At 42.3% G+C, this 22,820-nt stretch overlaps 1 protein-coding gene across 3 annotated transcripts in view; it reads right to left on the reverse strand.

Moving 5' to 3' along the window:
• Window positions 1-13,422, reverse strand: part of LOC309484770 (receptor-type tyrosine-protein phosphatase delta) — a 666,889-nt gene extending 653,467 nt beyond the window's left edge. For 2 of the 3 annotated variants that reach the window (XM_082151149.1, XM_082151148.1), the window contains exons 1-2: window positions 13,183-13,421; window positions 13,058-13,086 (exon numbers count right to left, since the gene is read on the reverse strand). The gene's annotated coding sequence lies outside the window, so the exon portion shown is untranslated. Of the gene's footprint in view, window positions 1-13,057; window positions 13,087-13,182 lie in introns of all 3 variants that reach the window. The other variant, XM_082151147.1, reaches the window with a different exon arrangement.
• Between the last annotated feature and the right edge of the window lie 9,398 nt (window positions 13,423-22,820).

The following is a 22,820-nucleotide window of genomic DNA, read 5'->3' on the forward strand; positions in this document are numbered from 1 at the left end:
AACATCACCTATTTAACCTGAGTCTCTGTCTGGTGAGAGTCCCTGTGTTCAAGAAAACATCTGATCCTGATGCCAAGGAGAGGATTCACCCCAATCCCTAATGACTGCAGACAAGTATCACCAATACTTCACATCTTGAAGACTTCTGGCCCACCAGAATCCTCTATTGGAGTCCAGAATCAAGTTGGATTGTCCGTCCATCTAAATGCTGGCAAAATTCTGCTGTCAAATGGACATGGCTGTCAAAACTAAGTTTTTTTTTTTTTTTTTTTTACTGAAGGAAGAGATGCAGGTGGACACTTCCATGAACTGACGAAACCCGCTGTCTGACAGGCAGACCACAGATTGTGAGACTGCAGAAGTGTGTGTCTGAGCAGGTGGGGACTAGCACAAGTGACAGCTTAGGTCATTTGATGTGTTTCGCAAGATGCTTTGTCAGTTCTTCCAATCTGAGAGAAGCATCCTAGGGCTGTGTCACAGAAATGAGCTAACTTGCTGTCTGCTGCCTAGATGGTAATTAGAAGAGTGTTTTTAGATTCCTGCAAAGAACAAGCATGCAAAGTCCAGCACGGGTCCTTTTTGGTAAACCCGCACCCGCAATACTTAACAGAATACCCAACCTGTTTATCTGACAGCAGCACCAATTTAATCGACCCGACTGTTTTACAAAGACCTCAATCCGAACCACAATGAATAGTTTCTACGATGCATCGCGATGCGGACGTGGACGATTCTGCATCGATAATAGACCACAATCGATTATAGACGTCATAGCCTACTGACGTTTCTCTGACATCATTCATTGCATTCATTGTCTCGCTAGCGTAGAAATGGCGGAGGGAGGCGAAACAAAAGCAAATAATAAAAAATAAACCCACTATTTTAACATTAACAGAGCGTGAGCAAAGGTGGGTAGGAATGAAGGACATTTACTACGTTACATTTACTTGAGTATTTTTTTAGGAAAAATTTCACTTTTAAGAGTAGATTTAAATTCGGGTACTTTTCTAATGTATTTCTAATGTAATTAAGGGGTCATTTTCTAGAGTACATTTCAAATGAAAAATATATTTTTTTACTTCGTTACGATGGGCGACGTTCCTCTCGTTACTTTACGCATTTAATGCTCTATCTGCATGGACTCCACCACCGCAGCGGCGTCTTGACACCTGGTCACATAAATATGAGTGAGCATATATTTATGTTCCTTCCTATTAGGCTAAAGTTAACCCTCTGGGGTCGACAAACACGCGGGCGCGTTGAGCTGGATTTTCACATAGCAGCAAAATAGACTTAAAATACTCTGTCATTTATGGTCATACAGACTTAAGAAATATGAAAAAAATAAACTGTTAAATGTCTATTTTTTTATGTGTCCACTTACCATTGAAACAAAACATTGTGCTTTTGTAAAATAAAGAAAATAAACAGGGAATGCTTTCTGTCTCTCCGTCTCCGTGAACTTTTTTTCTGGAGCACGTCTCTAAACTTAAACAAAACTCAGCGAATACTAGTCACACAGGCATAAGCAATATATCTTTATAAACATTTAAGTCTCTGCTATTAAATTCTTTTATGTTTATGTAATCTGTATGAAAAGATAGAGATGTCAGTCGTTCTCATTGAAACGCATGCTATTGAAACTCGGGTCTCTGGTGCACGCCCCCTCGCTCAGCCCGCCCTCTGTTCGTTCCCTCTATCTCCGCTGGGCTCTGCCCACTTTTCCAGCATTTTGCAATGCATCGTGATATCGAATCGAATCGTTGACATGATAATTGTAATCAAATTGAATCGAGACCAGTGACGATTCACACCCCTAACATCCTTCATAATGGGAATGCACCTGTGTTCTAAAGATAGACTGAACAAATCCATGACCAAGCTGGGTTTGACCTAAACCCTCTGGAGAAAGCAGCTGTGGAGGAGACAGGTGTCCAGACTAATGGACAGTGTCAGTGTCTCTCACACTACCCAATACACAGGTTTGCTAAAATGAAGAGCTACAGGTTCATCCTCAGTGTCTCCTATTGACCAGTAGTTCCCAAAGTTGGTGCCGCGGCACCCCAGACAACTGGCTAGGGGTGCTGCAGTATCTCAGCTTTTTTCCCACATTAAACAGGCTAAAATAACTATCCTACCATATAATAACTTTTTATAGCATATATTTTACAAATATATCAAAACACCAACACATATGAGCATGTCCAAATGAAAATAAATAAGCAAAACCAAAATTATATATTTCATTCATATTTAAAGTTTAAATTGCTCGCTCCGCTTAGCTCCGCCCTCTGTACTGGTGTGCGCTCAATTTTATATTTCACGCAGAGATTGACAGGGTAGGGCAAAGATGGAGCTAGCGTTCTCATCCCTGGCATACGTGAAAAACAAAAAAAGGCAGCGCCTGTCTGTGGAGCACGATCTACGAGTTGCACTATCCTCAATCTACCCCCGTATCAAGAGGCTGTGCTCTCAAAAGCAGGCACATGTATCCCATTAAAATGCCCGTGACACAGTTCCATGCACAGATATTTTAGTTTCATTTTTTAAGTTTGAAAAAAGCAAATGAGAAACTAAAGAAAAAAATTTAGTTAAAAAAAAAGAGTTAAGTGTCAATCTTTAAATGTGTTTTGTTCCAATGATTCCCACATAAAGTAGGCTAATGCCGAGTTCAGCCCCGATTTTCACTCACCGACAGGTTTTCTGAGATCGCCGACAAATCGACGCTCGTTCTAGCGAGTGACGATCACGCAGTGTGAATTATCAAAGACGCAATCTGAGAGAATCGCAGATGAGTCGCCGACGCCCGTGAGATATTTGTCAAGCTAAATATCTGGACCTGTCAGCGATTCAAAATCCCGCTGTGTGAAATGTGTTCTGACAGACAATTACATCGGCAATGACCTAGAGCCAATGAGAGAGCAAGATACATGGCAGCGGGAAGTTTGGGGAGGAGTTATAGACCAGTTATAGACTAGAATATCAGTATTTTAATAGATATATTTACAATTATATCAAACAGAAACAAAGCACAAACATTTGCTTGACCAGCAGCAACACATTGCAAAATTATTTATTTACCCCGCAACTCTCTTTGCAGAACACACAATCCTTGCTCCCCGCGTCTCCCCAATCATTTCATCCTCATCATATCATATAATCTCTTTTTCTTTTTCTCCTTTTCACTGCAGATTAGCGCACAGACAATTTGGATCGCAAGGCTATAATTTTTTAGAAGTTTGGTCTTGCATGAGAGAACTCCTTTCTCATGCACGCGTGACCTTGCGTTATTTCCTTATCACTTCTCGCGTGTGTTTGGTTTGTGAAACGGAGTTTGCGGACCAGACAGAAGTTGTCGGCGATTCTTTCTTTTGTAAAGTCATACAATGTGAAACCCCCTGTCGCTGTTCCATCGTGTAGTGTGCACGCAGCAGCAACTGAATGTTACCCCAGATAGTCGTGTAGTGTGAAAAGAACCGTGACCTGACTACTTTGAAAATCTTGCAGTGTGAACTCGGCATAATTGGTTCAAATCACTTACAAAAACAATCGTTGTCAAAAAATACACTTGTTTGTTAACAATGAGTTGACAGTTTGAATGTTCTTGTTCACTTTTATTTATTTTAAAGAGCTGAGGTGAATTGTTACTTTCAGTACGGCTATAAAATACACACAAAGTGATATTCAAACTCACACAGATGCTTAACATTAAATAAAGCACATAAACAGTATCTGAGATTATCATACGTTCTGTTGTTGTTCCAGCCATTACGTCGCAGAGATAGAAACCATTTCTAAAATAGATTCATTGAGTGTCGCCATTGTGGCTGGTTAGGACAAAAACTCTGATTAACATGGAAAAGATCTCTGTTATCGCGTGTCGCGGCGTTGCGTAGCGTCTGGTTAGGACACGGTGTTACTATGTCTGTTGTGATGCATTCATAATAAATTCATGCTGCTGTTTATGCTTCATTTGTTGTCTAGATTTAATTTTATATATGGGTCAAAAATCACTATAAAGTGCCTTTGGTGTCAGAATCACTCAGTCATCATGAACATAATGCAAAATATAGATATTCTGAGGTTTTATGATAAATTAACAAACATTTACACACATAGAAGTACAATGATACATCTCTTGAAATGTGATTCTCATTTTATACAATTTTTTTATACCATTTTCTTTGATTGTATGTATGTGACTTGGCATGTCCCACACGCTGCTCAGCTAACTTCAGTGAGTGTAAAAAGTAGTTGACAACATTTAATACTCTTATTTTTCTCAACAAGTTGTTTGATAAAACAAGTCAATTTGATCATTTATATGCTATTTTCATAATAATATTAAACATATGTATATGTACACATGTACATTTAGTTTAATTGGGTTGGGGTGCCGTAAAAAAAAAAAAAAAGAAATGCTACAAATGAGTTACATGCTTTCAAAAAGTTTGGGAACCACTGTTATAGACGATCACTCCAGACTAATATCTGTATCTGTTTGGATACAATCTCCTCCTGAATGCAGCCCTCTATGTCTCCATCTCAGGGCTTGACGTTAACTTTTCTCAGGAGCACATGTGCTCCTAAGTTGACAAATTTAGCAGCACAGTAAGATCTTTTGGGGCGCAATGGAAATTTACTAACAAATGTGTTTTTTCGTAATAAAGGGATACGAGGAGACATTTATAAGCAAAATTATTTAATTCATTTGATTGCAAAAAAAAAAAAAAAAAAAAAAAATGCCATAAAACAGTATTTAAAAGGATAGTTCACCCAAAAATGACTATTCTGTCATTTATTACTGTCCCTCATGTCGTTCCAACCCGCAAGATCTTCATTCATCTTCAGAACACAAATGAAGATCTTTTTGATGAAATCTGCAAGCTTTCTGTCTCTTCATTGACAGTTATGCAAATACCACTTTGGTGCTTCAAAAAGTTCATAAAGAGATTGTAGAACTAATCCATATGAATTGAATCCAAATTTTCTGAAGAGACTTGATCGCTTTATATGATGAACATTTTTAATTTAGGGTTTTAGTCACATAAATATTCATCAACTCACATCAGTTATGGTAAACACAAGCTCAAAGCACGTTCGCTTAACATGCGAGAACCAATGAGGTTGAGGTTCATTCTCGTGTTACGCAGCACTTTTGAGCTTCTGCAAGAGGTTGTCGCGTCTCTTTAGAAAATTTGGATTAAACTGCTCAATTCATATGGATTAGTTTTACGATCTCTTTATGAACTTTTTGAAGCGTCAAAGAGTCAGTTGTGTAGGCTGTCAATGGAAATATCTCAGATTTCATCAAAAAGATCTTCATTTGTGTTCCGAAGATGAGTGAAAGTCTTACGGATTTGGAACGACATGAAGGAGAGTAATAAATGACAGAATTTTCAGTTTTGGGTGAACTATCCCTTTAATAATTATGTAATTATTTTTACTTCAAAATGTATAAAAAGTATGAACACCTCAAAGTATAAAGTGCTAAAAACAAAACAAATGTCCGCTTGCCTCTGCCCTTTGCAGTACTAGCAGTACATTAAGTTGTCCTCAAAAATGAGATTTTGTCGTCTTCCTCCTCCTTACCCTCCTCAGTGTCGACTGTTTCGGTCATAACTTCAGTTTCTGCACTTGGTCTTTTGAAATAATGACTATAGGCTTCATACTGTGTTGCGTATCTTGCTCACTGCCTGTTTACTTTACTTTTTTTTATTTAATTTTTTATGGTGTCTAGTAGCGTCTAGGGGCCTTTTTACACCTGGTCACTTCATGCATTTTTACTGATCAGATAGGCTAGCTATCTGATTTAGCCTATCAAAACGATTCCATTTACACCTGGTCACATAAATGTGTTTTCGGGAAAAAAAGGATATAAATCCATTCTTCAATTCCCACGCTATATGCAGATTTAATGGAGTTCACGTCACCGAAAGAAACAGCTGCTATGAGCTGCATTTTATTGATCATCAGCTAATTTCAAAATCATTGACAGGAGAGAGCAACAACAGCACTGGTGATATCATTTTGTTTCTTTACTTTTAATAAGATGATTGAGCGTTAAGCGTCTGCGACTTACTTTCACTTTGATTTGCGATAGTTTGCGCGTTGGCTTGATGAATAGCTGCGGTGATGCGTGCTGCAGTAGCGCTGTCATATCTGACTAATATGACATATAGCCTATAACAGGCTCTCACACGTTTTTTTTTTTTTTAGCATTGTTGGGAGGAGTAAAATTTACATATGTGGTTTCAACGACCAAATGCATTTACACTTGTCCGGTTTCGTCTGGAATGCGGCCCAGACCACTTCCTGATGTGGTTTGAGCGATCGAAATTAAATCCTTCTCAAATTCGTTTCGGAGGGCATTTACAGCAGGTCTTTTCACGATCGGATAGCTATCCGATCATAGAAAACGCATGAAGTGGCCAGGTGTAAACAGCCCCTAGAAGGCAGCTTTGTGTGGATTACGTGATTATTATTTTTTTCAACAGATAATTTTTTGTTAAAAAAATGTTTTTGTTAAAAAAAGGTTTTGTTAGGCCAAATCCTGTTCCTAGAGATCTACATACCTGCAGTTTTTAAATTCAACCCTGATCCAACACACATATCTGTAATTATAAGTGCTCCTGAAGATCTTAATTAACTAGTTCAGTTGTGTTCGATCAGGAACTTTGCAGGAAGGTAGATCTGCTGGAACAGGATTAGGCACCCCTGCTCTACTGTCTATTTCCTCCATAATGAGAACAGGACTGCTAATGGGTGCTGATGGCACATCTGCCAGAGGATACTAATGAAGAAAACTCATGGGAACCCAAACCTTCTGAGCAACGATGACACCAAATGATCATGTGTGACATCCATCCTAAACACACTCAAATCACAAGCTTCACACACATTTACCTTTTGCCTGTATTCATATGGTAATGAGCATTAGTTCTTGCACTCTAGTGGGAAGGGGTTAGTTACTGTCAAAATTATATGACTCTAATTGGCCTGAGTAATCTCACTGTGTGGAGTTACTGTACATCATCGGAAGGGTGGAGTCAGCTTACCTAGTGGGTGGAGTCAGCTTACCTAGTGGGTGGAGTTATCTCAGTTGGGTAGCGTATTAGTGGTGCGTGGAGTGTAGAGAACATATGGACAGGATGTTAGTGGATCAAATGAGAGAGAGACACAGAGAGAGATTCAGATAGTTTGGTTTAATTAGTCTCATCAGAGCAAAGGTGGAGTAGGTGAATGGAAACTTGACTATCTGTGCCTGTCGTCCTCTCATAGCGACTGATTTTCTCATTGTTCATCCATGTTTCCTTCATTCTTTCATTCCTCATTATTTCATGGAATGTGACTCGCATTGAGGTGAGCAGATGGTCGATCACACAGTGAGACCAGCCTGCTGTCCACCTCCCCCCTCCCCTCACCGTTTCAGTTTTAATGTGCTTTATTAGCATGACAAATAACAGTACATTCATATTGCTACAGCAGATGTAGCTTAGCTGCTGCCAATGAAAACCAACAAGAAAAAATAACATTAAAACAGAGAAAAGAACTCATAAAACAAAAATAAAGGATAAAATATAAAGAATCAGCACTAATAATAACGCTCATCATTTAAGTGATAGATATAGATCTGCAGTGTTGGGGATGATGTAATCAACTGAAAAATACAATTGCAAATATAGCTGCAAGTAGAAATTAAGGGGCCAAGCACAAGATAGGCAGAATGAGCTCTGCAAATCAAGGCAAGGAGCATCAGACCAACTGCAAAAATTGGTAAATAAAGACATTTGGAGAGACGATTTTAAGCAAAATCGTTGAAAACCTATATACAATCACTTGTAAAGTGACATAATTGCTTATTACTTTTGACCAATAGGTGGCACTGACACCAAATTGATCTGGTGTGGTCAGTGTTGGGTGAGAATAGCCAGGTTTCCATGCAAGAATTTTTGTTTGCGAAAAAAGGTTTAGCGCACAAAATGTTTACCGATATAGCTGATGGAAATGCCAATTATAGATCATTAATTTGCAAATGTTTACAATCTTTTTCTCTGCATTTTACAAATGTTTAGGACGCGAATGAACACACAATATAATTTGCGATATACGCAAAATTATGCATGGATACAACAAAACTTATGCGACAAGCTTTTTTTTTAAGGAAGACGTCATTATGCATACCATTTTATCGGTAAAAGGCCAATTTGAGACAGGCTGGAGACAGCAAATTTATTTTTTACACATATTAAAGTTTAGTGTTATTATGTCAAAGCTTTGCATGGAAAATATAGTATTTTATGATAAATTTCACAATTGGATATCGTTTGACTTAGTATGCTGCACTGAAACAAAATAACGTTGGTTTTTTTTGGACAAACTGTTACCATTTTATGTATCTCCTGATTACTAGGTGGTGCTGTGGATATACTCTCAGATCATGCTTGTAATGACACAAGTTTGGTCTGAATTTGCTAAAGCATTGCAGAGATATAGCGTTATATATATATATATATATATATATATATATATACAGTTATCAAAAACAGTTTGATTTAGTAACATTTTTGTTGGCATGTTGTTTAGAAAAATATTTTCATTCCTGAAAATGACATCATAATGCCACAGGAGTCAGAAGAAAAAAAAGATTTTGAATCTAGCCCTTACAGTTCAAAAGTTAATTGTATAAACATACATAAACATACATGCAAATTTGGACAGTTGGTGGCGCTAGAGGGTATGAGTTAGAGACTCCAAACTTGCTGCAATTCATTTCCAGACTATGTTCTATCTGTGTGCCAAGTTTCACAACTTTTACCATACAGCTCTATGGGCTCCCATAGACAAGAGTAGAATAATGAAAAGAAGAAGAAGAAGAAGAAGAACACTAATGGATAGAATAGCCGAGGCCAAAAGCGAGCGTGCTAGTGCATGCCAGGGCCAGTCACGTTTCCACTGTCACTTCCGGGGCTAGATCGGGCCTCATCCGGGCTTCCTCTGCGCCAACACCCAGGGATTTTTTGCCCTATATGCGATGGTAAAGGTTACTTATACTAACCATTACAATAATAAAACACATCTCTCATAAAATACCAGAGACTGTTTGAAGAATGTAGACAAATCATATATGTACATATACATGATATTTGTAAAAAAAAAAAAACATGCACTCCGGTTAGCTCTTATAACTCATAACTCCTGTTTTCTTCTCATGAGCTCTCTATGTTACTCTGGCTGAAAGGACAACAGTATATTGTAAGACGGGAGAGTTTTGGCCTCGGGGCTTGAGTGCTTGAGGTCTGAGGCTATTGGCTGGCATGTTGTTAGCCCTGGCTCGCTCTGGCCCGACAGTGGAAAGCGGCTAATAGCTGCCTATATGCACCTTCACTGCTCGGCCCCTAAAGGCTGGTTCACACGGGACGATTTTAAAATTGTCGGCCGATTTTCCAAACCTGAGAGACCCCACACACGGGGATAAAAAATCACGGGTCTAACAGTTTTGGTCGTACAGTGTGTGGTGCGCAGCCACACCGAAAAATCAACACATCACACACGAACCGATTTGACTCCCGAGCATTCCCAGATCAGACGGGAAATCGCGCAAAATACCTCGAGATCAAACGTGACTTCAGAGTAAACAATCATGGCGGACGAAGAGGATGCAGTGGCAATAGTTTGTAGTTTGTTTTTAACCGAAAAAAAACGTAATCAAAAGAAAAGGCGATGATCTCTGACGTCCACCGGACTTTCTGGTGCGCCATGCCGCCGGCTGTTTTGATTATATTTCCCGGTGTTTCCTCGCCGCCTCGTCACCTCGCTTTCTGATTGGCTACACTCCACAGTCCACAGGCTGCGTGCTCGGGGGACACCACACACGAGAAGAAATCGGGCCAAATAAATCCAACATGTTGGATATCCCCGATTTGAGATCGGAGCGGTCCCGACGTCCTTCCGAGCAGACGAGAGCAGCCTTAACACACCACACACGGCAGGGATATCTGATCAGATTATTTTACGATAATCGGAGCATCTTTAAGATTGTCGGAAGGGGTGAATCGGGGCTAAAATCGGCCTAATTATCCTGCCGTGTGAACCAGCCTTAACTCAATCATGCTTTGAAATAAAACTAACATGTTGACTTCTAAAGACACGTTTTGTCTACTCATTGATTCTGCCACAATAAAGTGATGTCTTTGACAAATCTTGTTTTATGGGCTTTTTTCAGCAAATATTCATGTGCATGATTAATTTGTTTACTTAAAGCAGGCATTTTGTATAATTTAAGTTTTTATTCAATTGACAGCAGCAATAAAAAAAGTTTCCTTGATGTCCCTTGCCACAAGATTCAACCTAAGATTTCTCAACAGCTTGTGTCAGCATTTTTCATTAGTGTTTCGATATGTAATTTAGATAATTAAATACTATATAAATGACTAATTAAATAATATAAGTTAAAAAAAATTTTGAAATATGAAAACAGTATGTCTATAAAATCCAAATGAATGTGTAAGGGAAAATGTTTAAATTTTATGTTTTAATTACCCTTTCCCCTTCACTTTCTCTTTTTAAAATCCTGCTGTGTGACAAATTCATTTTTAAAAGTGCAAATATTCCATGCAGTTGTTTATTTAATATGAGGTAAATCAACATGAATAACCATTATAAAAGAGTAAAATAGTTTCAGATTGAGTTTAGTTTAGATGTCACACCAATGTGTCAATTACCCAAAAGTATTTCATATCAACTATCATTTACATCCCAGAGAGTGAGAAGGACAGAAAGAAACACACAAAGAAACACACACATAGGCTACATATTTATGATGGAAGTGAATCTCCTGGAAATGTCAAACAGCAAATAGGCCAAATCACCTGTCACTGCATGAACATAGTGTTCATGAAGAAGAACACTAATGGATAGAATAGCCGAGGCCAAAAGCGAGCGTGCTAATGCATGCCAGGGCCAGTCACGTTTCCACTGTCACTTCCGGGGCTTGATCGGGCCTCAACGGGGCTTCCTCAAGGCCAATGCCCAGGGATTTTTTGCGATGGTAAAGGTTACTTATACTAACCATTGCAATAATAAAACACATATCTCATAAAATACCAGACTTCCTTCTCTTTCTCTCTCTCTCTCTCTCTCTCTCTCTCTCTCTCTCTCTCTCTCTCTCTCTCTCTCTCTCTCTCTCTGCGTGCGTGCGTGCGTGCGTGCGTGCGACTATCTTTGTGAGGACCAGTTTGAGTTTTAGACCATTGGAGTGGGGACAAAGAGAGTAAAGTGAGGACATTTTGGCCGGTCCTCACTTTCTGAGACCCCTTTAAAGGCCTGTTTGAGGGTCAAGACTTGGTTTTAGGGATAAGGTGATAATTAGGTTAAGGGTAGGTTTAGGGTAAGGGTTCGGGTTAGGCACTTAGTTGCGATGGGTAAGGTTAGGGTAGGTGGCTAGAGATTGCATTTTGTCAATGACAGTCCTCATAAAGATAGATGTACAAGAATGTGTGTGTGTGTGTGTGTGTGTGTGTGTGTGTGTGTGTGTGTGTGTGTGTGTGTGTGTGTGTGTGTGTGTGTGTGTGTGTGTGTGTGTGTGTGTGTTGTTCAACAGAATGGCATAACAGCACAAGATTCAGTCGTGACTTTCAAAAATGCTGTACATTTCAAACTCAGTGAGAGAAACATACAAGATCTCGCTGTTTGCATGAACATTTGAGCTGTTAGCTCTTCCCTAAAAACATTTTCCATTTTAGTTTTTATCTTTCTGCTTCAAGCTTTAAACAGCCCAGCGGCCGAGCAGAGCGCCGTGGGCATTATCCATGAGAAGAACATGCCTTATCCCGATCCACAAGCACCAGTAATCACAGCACTCGCAGGATTCCCACAATCCAAATGAATGAGCGTGCATGAACACACACACACGCACGGTCCCAAATCCCACTGTTCTGTAAGCCGCTGCTTTACTGATACAAAAACCATCACAGGAGCACCGTAGAGAAAGGATCAACTACAGACAGACAGCGAGACTGATAGACAGGCAGGCACTCAAAGCAACACCAGCAGCCTGAGTTTGACTATAAAACAGACTCACTATGTTAAGAAAAAAAACATAGTAAATAAAGGCCAACTGGTATTATTAAACAAAGTCTTTAAATTAGATTTACAGAATGAAAGTCAACGTGCAAGTGATAATGATGATTATAATGATGATGATGATGATTATGATGAAGCGGACTTTAATTAGCCAACTCGTTTTTGCTGATGGAGCTGCTGGAGTCATTAATGTGAACAAATAATTAATTCACATTACAAAGCACACAATGGCGAGAACAATGTGACATTTGAGTGAGATCAGCAAAAACATCCTCAAGAGTTCAGAATGACAACAAACTCACTCCAACACACATTTATTTATGGAAATGAGCACCTTTCATTAGATCATGATGGATAGGCTACTACAAACACTAAAAGAAAAGTCATGCATTTTTAGAATTAAATATTTATAAATACTGTGTACTATAAGATGAGGTTTGTTCCGATCTCCGGTTTGTCAGATTTATCACACTTCTAGAGAAAAAAAAAATTGTCCTCAAACTACAGCTAAACACACGCACGCACACACACACACACACTTTGACTAGGTTTGTCTGCCTGATCAGACATTTTCTTCTTCTTCATCATCAGAAACCCAGCAATTCCATGACGAACCACAGAAGCACCACTGACCCCAAAGTCCAGAACACACACACACACACACACACAGTGTAAGCCACAAGAAGCCAATGAGCCAATAAAAGAATAACAGATGTGAGTTTGTAGCTTTCTGACATTTTCATCATCATAAGAGACACAGAAATCTTTTAACCAACAACAAACCTTAAGTACACACACTTTCTGCAAACATGTTAGTTAACACACATACACACACACATCTGAAGGTACGACACACAAGAGTCTGACCTCATATCACACTCTCACTCTCTCTCACACACACACACTGGGAGTTTCTGCACACATGTCCCGATCCACAAACACACTTCTAGTGAGTGAAAGTGTCTGTACTTACTCCAAACGCTGAAGATCACAAACCACTGACTGAAACACACGAGAGAAACATACAAACATCAGTACAGGGGGAAGAAGATGAGGAGGATGAAGATGATGATAAAGATCAAGAGGACGAAGACTCACCCAAAAGCCTTCAGAGGTGCGCTGAGAATCCGGAGGAAGGTTTTATGTCTTTCTGTCACTCCAGCCAGAAACAGCCGCGATGAGGAGGGTGAAGATGAAGATGAAGATGAAGAGCGTCTTATTCCACACACTGACAATCAGCTGCGTTCATCCGCTCGTCCGACGCCCGCGAGCATCACAGAGAAACACTCACACGCGGAGAGGAGATACCTGACTCTTGTGTGTGTGTGTGCTCTAAACTGACGCGCGCGCGCGAGCGCCTGCAGTTCCGCCTCGCGCCGCCGGATGGCCGGTGAAACGCGCCACACACCCGTGATCATCCAAGACTTAAGAAATAGACTGCATTTGATTCACATGGATCATGACATTTAATCATCATCTCTTCAGCTGCGAGTAAATGACTCAATCGGTTGATTTTGTTTATTATCTGAACCGAAATCAGCTGTTTATTTCAAAACTTCTGCTATAGGCCGAAATAACAAATTGTGATTAGTAAAACTTACAGAGTAGCCTACTAGGCCTAACTAAAAAGGCATTGTAGGCTACTATGGTTGTAGACATCTTGAAGTAGCTATTGTTAATCATTCTGTGCCATCCCAGCAGAACGTTCATATTGCCTGTTATCTGGGATTAAAGTGCACTCAGAAATGTAACACGCTCTGTGATGTTTCTTGTTGTGTTTTCAGAGATGGAAGAAAAGAATGAAAAGTCAGTTTCCACCTCACACACATGCAGAAGAGCCTCAGCACTGTGTGTCTGTGTGTGTCGTCAGCCGGTAAAACACACGCACAGACGGACATGCCACTTACCGTTAGTGTCTGCAGATAGAGCAGAATAATGACAGAGAGAGAAACGGCACACATTTCTCTCAATTAATGACGTGTGGATCTTATGTGTTTGAATGTGAGTCAGAGTCGCACACGGTCTCAGAGAAGCCACGACAAAGTTCTTAAATGAGAGTCCAGCGAGATAAATGACAGAAAGTGAACATATGATTTTGGCACTGCTCGTTTGCCTTTATTCGCCGCTCTATAACTGAAGCACATGACTGCAAGGGCCAGTTTAAATTTAGAAAGAGCCCTGAGAAAGAGATAGCCTTGGTAATGCCGAAGATTGGCTGTATATGGCAGCAGGGCAAACGGCAACTGCATCTAAACAAACAGTAGCTCAGCGTAGAGTCAAGTCGCCCAAATCGCATACACTGTATCACAACATATGCTCTGCTCTGGTCACTGCGAGCAGCACTTCTTCCCCTTCTCGTTATTTCAGCACGCTGTCTGGATTCACAGACCTGTAAAAACAGTAGCTATGAATGCCTCGATGCGTCTTAAATCTGGGTCACGTAAGAAGGGAAATATTCAACTGCAAGAATTTAATAAAGTTGGTTTTCTCTCTCCTCTGTCATTGTCTGAGTTATTTGCTGTGAAATTGTAACTGGTATGATTCGAGTTGCTCACACACAAAAACAGCATAGGCTACTGAAATCAGCATTTTCCATCCTGCATGCAGCACAATTTTAATATTTCAGATGGAAGTGTCACTGACTGTGGGATATCAGCTACCTCGAACTAGACAGTAGGTCAGTAGTGGCCTTTGCTATATTTCACCCGAAAAAGGCCTCGTAGCCTTTTCGTTGTGCAGGAATATAGTAGCCTATTTGGCTCATTTGAGATGAGAAAAATCTGTGCAGAACCTAACAGATCAGCGTGAGTGTCACAGTTGTGTTCTGTTTAGTTTGGACTTGTCTACCTGTCATCATGTCACGTGTCATTATTAGTTCATCTGTCTCACCTGTTACCTCGTTAGTCTTGTCAGCTGTGTCTCGTTTCCCTGATCTGTTTCCCCATGTATTTAATGGTGCGTTCCAGGCAACCTGTAACCCGTGTTTTTCCAACCTTATACCCGTGAAAGTGCACTGGAACGGCAGTCAAACCCGTGACTTCCCACCCGTGAACTCGTACTAGATCGATGTACTCCCAGTTACGAGCTCTGACGTCACATAGCCCGCGAAACCATACAAAACAACAATGGCAGCCCCTACAGATGCAGTGTTTCTGCAGGCGGTACACGGTGAGAATACACTTTAGGACAATATAACGTTGCAGTTAAATTAATAATAATATAATAATAATGATAATAATAATACACACACGATTATGTATAACAATGTTATGTGTCTGAAACAATAAGTATGTCGTGAAAGTGTATTGCCGCATGGAAATGTTAAGGTGACGTAAACCTGAACTTGACAGCATTGATCATGCTTATGAAAAAAAAATTATAATTTAGCGCACAATTTCTCAGCATAGCGAAATTGGCATACAATGTTTACATCTAGCTACCACAATTCCTTGCGCTCAGGTAGTTTGGCGTGACTGGCCTGGAACGCTACAAAGTCATGAGTCGTGGTTTGAAGTCGTGATTTACGTGCTCAAAAACCTGCGTGGAACGCAGCATAAGCCCTGTGTTTTGCCTTGTTCATCGTCCATTGTAATTTGTATTTAGAGTGCCCTGCCCTTGTTGGAATAGTATTATTGTAGTAAAACATTTGAATTGGAGCTCTGTGCCTCTTTGTCTTCTTCTGCCTGCCTTGCATAGTATTATTGTAGTAAAACGTTTAAATTGGAGCTCTGTGCCTCTTTGCCGCCTTCTGCCTGCACCACACCCTGTCAGTGAGATGCTGGTTAGGAAAATGTCCAAGACTGTATCTGGAATCGCATACTTCCCTACTATATAGTAGGCGAAAAAAAGCATGTGATAAAATAATTATGTCATAATTCAGAGTACTCATAGGCAAAAATTACCCGGATGACCTACAACTTCCAGTGAGATTCTGAAGTGCATACAATGGACACTTTACTATCCCATGAGGCCACGGGAGAGGATTTGTGAATGGGAGTGAAGCGATGCAACTGATGCTGGTAGGCCACATGATAATGACAACATGGTGAATGTAGTACGTCTCTATTGCATTAATACTACACACATTCTTACTGCAATGTATGTTCTGTTTAGTTCCTGGCAAGCCTGCCTGAGTTCATAGTTTGTTTCCTTGGTAACTCATTATTTAATCATCCTGTTCAGCTGTGCCTATTTAGCTCCCTCATTTAGTCTGTCTATTTATACTCCTTTTTTTTTTTTTTTTTTTTTTTTTTTTTGTAGTTGTTCTTTTTCCGTTCTTGTCAAAGTTACGTAGTAGTTTAACGTTGTTTCTCCTGCATATTTCTGAGTTTATGTAGGTGGATAATATTAAAGGCTCATGTGTTTATATTCTCCTTCGTTGTGCACTCTTTACACAGCCACTACGTGACATTATATAACAATTTTAGTTTTTTTACTTATTAAAAAATAGTACCTTCTCAAGAGAGTATGCAAGGGAGTGGACCGATTTGCTCTGATGTCATCCTGACGTATATCAAAAAACTCTCGCGACAGTAAGGCAGCTGTGCGGGAATGCGCAGTCGGGCGCAGTTGCTCTTCACTGACTACGCTAATCAAATGCATGATGGGAAATTATTTGCTGACGACAGCTTAATGCTCATTGGTTTGAACAACCATAATGTATTGTTCCCTGATTAAATGTTTGATTTTGAAACTGATGTCATGTTATTATGTGTGAATATTCCAAAATTCTCTGACCATGCAATCTCTCTATAACAGGGGTTTCCAAAGTCCGGCATGTGGGATAATTATGGCCTGGGGATGAATTTTAAATGACCTGCAGCTTGTCTATTAAAATAAATTATATGTGGCCTGCTATGCATAATTTACAAATCATGCAGTTTCAAAGTGTGAACACAAGGTGACAGTACTAGATTTTAGGAAAGCAACCGGCTCGACACATAGGCTATTTTTCTAGCGAATGTGCTGGTGTCCCCAGCCCGCAGCTCTAAAAACATCTGTCAGCGAGGCACCCTGTGTCAACGGCCAGGAAGGAGCTACACACTCTCTTTGGAGAGGCTCACTACCCAGGTGGGCACGGCGCACCTTGGGTAAACACACCAAGATGATGGCAATCACTATCCAGTGGGCCAAGCTCTGCTTGGAAACAGCCTTCCCTTCTACTGGTCTCCGTAACAGACAAGAGCTGGTCTGAGGTCCTGAGGCTTTGTGTTCTGTCCTGTTATAACCGCAAGTAGCGGAAGGGACCGAGAAAAGCCAGGGCTGGGTCTGCCTCCTCCGGGGCAGCGCTTGCAGGCTCACCACCTGGTCCCACGATGATATATTGAGAGTTGGCCGGCCTGAATTCCAGGCACGATTTGTCGACCGAAAATGCGTGCAGGTCCCCTACCTTCTTGATAGAGGCAAGCAAGCAGGAGAACTGTTCTTTAAAAACAGGATTTTTAACCTGGCTGCCTGCAGTGACTCAAGGGGAGCACCAGAGAAAAGTCCCAAGAAGGTATAGAGGGGGTGCAAGGCGGATTCAGTCTCCTTGCTCCCCTCAGGAACCTGACGATCAAGTCGTGCTTCCCCACGGATTTGGATCCACTGCATCATGATGTGCGTTAATATAAAGGCAACATATATTTTGAGGGCGGAGGGAGACAGCCCTCGCTCCGACCCATCTTGCAGGAAAGAAAGCACAGAAGTGATCGAACACCTTCGGGGGTCTTCTCGTGAGAAGAACACCACTCAACGAACAGGTTCCACTTCAGATCGTAAGCAAGCCTCACTTTTTTAGAGGGTGCTCTCGCAGAAGTGATGGTATCTGCGATCATTTTGAGATAGACACCTAAACCTCCACATCGAGACATGGAGTTTCCAGAGGTCTAGCGCAAGTGCCAATGGTGCCCCGTCCCTGAGATGTCTCAGAGGGATGGGTCAGGAAGGGGCTGTCGAGAGGAGCATGAGTTCGGGGGAACAAGGTACAGTTGGGTCATTAAGGGTCAACTAAGAAGACCTGCTCATTCTCCTTGCTGACTTAGCACAGTGTTGTGCAAGAAGGCTCACTGAGGAAACACATTTTTGCGTAGGCCCCGGGGCCAGCTGTATGCCAGTATCTACGTGCCGAGGGTCTTCCGCTCGGTCGAGGAGTAAACAACTAGCAATGGGACGAGTTCGGAGAGGCAAACAGATGTAACTGTGCGGCCCCAAAGTGATCCCAGAACAGCTGGACCGCCTGGGGATGGAGTCTCCACTCTCCTCTGTCACAGGCTGTCGTGAGACCTTGTCGGCGGCACGATTAAGCAGGCCGGAACTTAAAAAGGATGAAGCGGCCTCAGAAGCTTCTTACTCCATAGGAGGAGGTGGCCGGCAGGTTGCGACATGCGAGGGAAGCGTAGCGCAATGGTCACTGTACTGAGCAGTGCAGGCTTGCTGAGCAGCGGCATCAACCAAGGTATACTACTAGCAACTTGAGGCAGTGGATGCCAATGCAGTTGGAGGCTCGCCCAGCCCCCCGTTACTGCATGCCCGTTATACGTGACTCCTCAGGTGGTGTTAGCAGATACTTGTTCTAGGGGCATCTGGCCTGGAGAAACAAAGGTCTGAACACGGCTGAGAGTTTGGCGGTAGGCCAGGTGTTTGTCACACGGAGCGTGCCGCACAGCCACGAAGCCGACCTATTTGCGGCAGCGTCTGCCATATGCCCAAGGAGCCTCTGAAAAATTTCAGTGGTACCCTATTTCACGTCTGTCTAGCACCGACCGGGCACGTTCTTCTTGAGGTACGTGTTAGACCGAGTCCATCTCCAAACCGGAAAAGAGATCCTCAGTCCGTGGACGAGTTTGCTCTTCCCCAGTTGACCTGATGACCCAACTGGCTATGTAGCACTTAAAGGTAGGGACTCGTACTGAGACTTCGACCCCTCGAACGCAAGGACACAGGCATGGCCTGCGTTGCGGAAGGATAGAGATCTGAAGTACGCGTCCTTCAGGTCGAACGCTGCAGATGAATCTCGGGAACGGAGCATGGGAAATGCATTTCTGTGTTTGCAACTTGAACGGAAGCTTTGAAAAGGGCCCGATTCAAGAGATACAGATCCAAGATTGGTTGTAACTCACCACCTACTTGAGTACAATGAAGTACAGGCTATAGAAGCCGGTCTTCATATCGGCTGGAGGGACGACTCAACCTCATCCTTCGCCAGTAGGAATGCGATGACCGCGCACATGACCGACGCACATTTGGTGAACACAGAAGTGTAACGAACAGCGCTGAGCATGGGCGAACGCCGGGTGAACTGAATCGTATATCCGAGTCTGGTAAGGAGGAACCAGCTGGATCGGTTGGGAGCACTTTCTAGTGCTTCAACGAACCGGCCCAGGGGACCAAGGGTACAACAGATGTACTCGGGGTGAGGCAGCAAGGTAGAGGACAGGGACCCGGCTGGGAAGGCCCGGAGGCGGCCAGAAGCGGGGTCAGAGTGTGTGGTGCAACACTTACCTGTCTCTGCATAACAGCAGAGAGTGCGTGAGAAGGCGTGACCGGGTCCTCAAACCACACCAAACTGCCGGCTGGCGATACAAGAGGTGGCTGAGGGGTGCAAGGCTTTACAGGGTCGCACACCGCCAGTCTGGCCCTCTTGGGACCCAGGAACAGAGGAAATTGCTATTTCTTTGAAAATGTAGGTACCGCTGGCTCCGCTTTTTTGGGTGCCAGCAGCAGAACAGACACACACACACACACACACACAAAGAACTCCACCCGGCCCTCCACCGGGAGGAGGGAGTGGATCGGTGACCATCTCCAAGAGCCCCTTTCTCCATCCCTGAGTGACCCGCTCAGGAAGGCAGCACCTGGAGTGGGTCGGGTCCATGCTGAGGCCTGCGTGGAGGCTGCTGCGGTGGCTCAGCGGGAGCAGAGCTCCACCGGTTGCGGTGTGAGAGAAGTGAGGGATCCACGGGGCTTTGCTGGGAGGATTACCCCTCACTGTAATCCTCAGATCACCCAACCCATGAGGCACTCCAGTCTTCTTCTCGGAAGTTGCCCCAGAAGAAAGACTTGAGCGGGGCATGGGAGTTGAGACTCCACCTTCACGAACGAAGGCGAGTCTTGATCTCAACACCGAGATGGTCATATTCCTGCAGTGGGAACATGAGTCATTCACGAGAGCTGCCTCAGCGTGCTGTAAGCCCAAACACGTGATGCACCTATCGTGACCGTCAGAGGGGGACAGAGCCCTACCGCACCCAGAAACGCACGGATGGAATGGCATCTTGAAAAAGATGCAAACGCACCCATGTTGCTCTTTCAGGAAATGGGAACCGTCACCAGTGCCGGAGCACACAGGGGAATGACCGCGGCAACACTGAAAAAGTGAACTGAAACAGTGAAGCACTCACTTCTACACCCTCTAACCAACCGTCAGAAACTCAAAACACTTTGAAATTTGATGCTGTTAAGACAGCGGTTGAGAGCCTAGAAGCTCGTGATCACCGCTGCACTCGCTGTAGAAACACCAGCACTGGGAGAGTCTTCCAGAAGAACATTGACACACTCGCTCGTTGTCTACACCAGTGGTTCCCAATCCTGGTCCTGGGGACCCACAGCTCTGCACAGTTTGTATGTTTCCTTTATCTGACACACCCAGTTCAGTTCAGAGCTCTTTCCTAACGAGATGATGATCTGAATCAGGTGTGTTAAATGAGGGAGACATGCAAACTGTGCAGAGCTGTGGGTCCCCAGGACCAGGATTGGGAACCACTGGTCTACACAACACTCTTCAGAGACATCAGAGGACCAATTGGCTCCGAAGCGAAAGACAACTGGTGCAGTGCATCCACTTCTGCGCTGCGGGGCGGAGCGAGTGATGCAATTCACGCACATCAATGTGCATTGGCTCGTTTTAACAATACTCGAAGATGATAGGCTCCCTAAGCATGATCCCAATCAGTCAGTACGTCCGACTACGTTGAATGTGACCGAACTGAGAAGGAACTGACAGCAACGCTACTCATTGAGTCGTTTGAACCACCACACACATGGACCCTTTATTAGCTCTGCTCAAAAGACAGCGCGAGCTCATAACAAATGTGTTTATGCACTGATTAGTCTTGATCACGCAAAAACTAAACGGTGAGATCCAGTGAGAAGCGTTTGAGTATTTCCCAGAGGTATCTGATACAAACACAAATGTCTTGGTGAGCGCTGACAATCTCAACAACACTTACACGGAAAACAGGAAGAACGGTGTGCAACAACAATTCAATTCAATTTCAATTCACAAATTACATTTTAACATTTACCATGGATTTACTATAGTAACACTATCTGTAAACATGGTATAGTGGCAGAAATGTGGGATATTCATATCAAATTTTATTATATTATTAATATAGACATATAATAACAATTTATGGAGCATATAAATGAGATAAAGCATCAGCCTTGATGTTCTTGAGTCCCAGTCAGTAGGAGACTGTAAAGTGAAAGCTTGCGAAGAATGAAGCCCATCAGTTCTGTCGAAGATTGAGTCTTCTGGCTTCTTGTACTGTAGGTACTCCAGATTATGATGGTCAGTGATTTCCTTGAACAGATGTTTTGCTGCCTCCAGTCAATGTCTTAACTCATCCAGTGCTAGTTTGATCGCTAGCAGTTATCATTTTGCTCCGCGGGGATCAGTTTCTTGGAGAAGGCGGCACATGGATGGAGTTTGGATGGATCTTCCTGCCGCTGTGATAATATAATTCCAACTCAACTGGTGGAAGCATCCATTTTGACGATGAATGGTAAGTTGCAATTTGGATGAATGAGAGTGGGAGCTTGAGAAAATTCTTCTTTCAGGCGTTCGAAGGACTCCATAGCTGTGTCCCAATGTGAAGGCTGCATCCTCCGAAGGCCGTATTAGAAGGCCGATTGGCCGTATTTAAAGGCCGATTGCGTCACAGCGGCGCGACGAAGGACGTCCCAATTCAAAGGCTGCATCCTTGGAAGGTCGCATTTGAAGGCCGATTGCGTCACCGCGGCGCGACGAAGGCTACCCTGATTCAAAAGCGACGCCAAATGCGACCTTCGTATCCCCGTGAAAGGAAGGATACATAAATGGAGTCATTGCGCGCCGTTGACGACAGCATTTATTTATTTATGTTTAAAGGCGGCCGAGACTAGAGATCGGTGGTGGACAGCAAATTCACATTTAAATGTAAGTATTATGTTTTCATTTACTCAAATAGCTAGCAAAACCAGAGTTAAAGTTTATTATAAACTTCATCTTAACTCCTTCGTCACCATTGCGTGGCTTTGATCAAATTTGATAAAAAATTATCTTGCATACTTTAATGTACTTAAACAATGCCTAAATTAGCTTTTTGGCTAATGGTTAGCACTAAAGCCTGTGATGCTTCAGTGACAATGTTGGAAAACCAAAGTTCTATCATAAGAGGAAATAAGAAATAAGCAAGTCATTTAAATTATAAGAAATAAGAATCCAAGACTGACTTTAAAAAAACATCAGAGGTAGACAGAGGATTGTTTTGTCTATTGCTCTTTTCATTTCACATGAAGTCAAATCATTGGGATAAAACAAAGTTTTGCTCACAGTTGCCAACAAACACCTGATCTGGCGCCGATGTACTTTGCATTTGAAAATATCTATATTGTTAAGTGACATTCTGTGAAATTTGTCTAGCAACCATTAGTTGTTTGCCAATTAAAATCTCTTATGACTTAATGCTTAGAAGTCTGTCTCTTTCAGTGGC

The sequence above is a fragment of the Leuciscus leuciscus genome (assembly GCF_965113295.1).
Source record: "Leuciscus leuciscus genome assembly, chromosome: 2".
NCBI classification, from domain to species: Eukaryota; Metazoa; Chordata; class Actinopteri; order Cypriniformes; family Leuciscidae; genus Leuciscus; species Leuciscus leuciscus.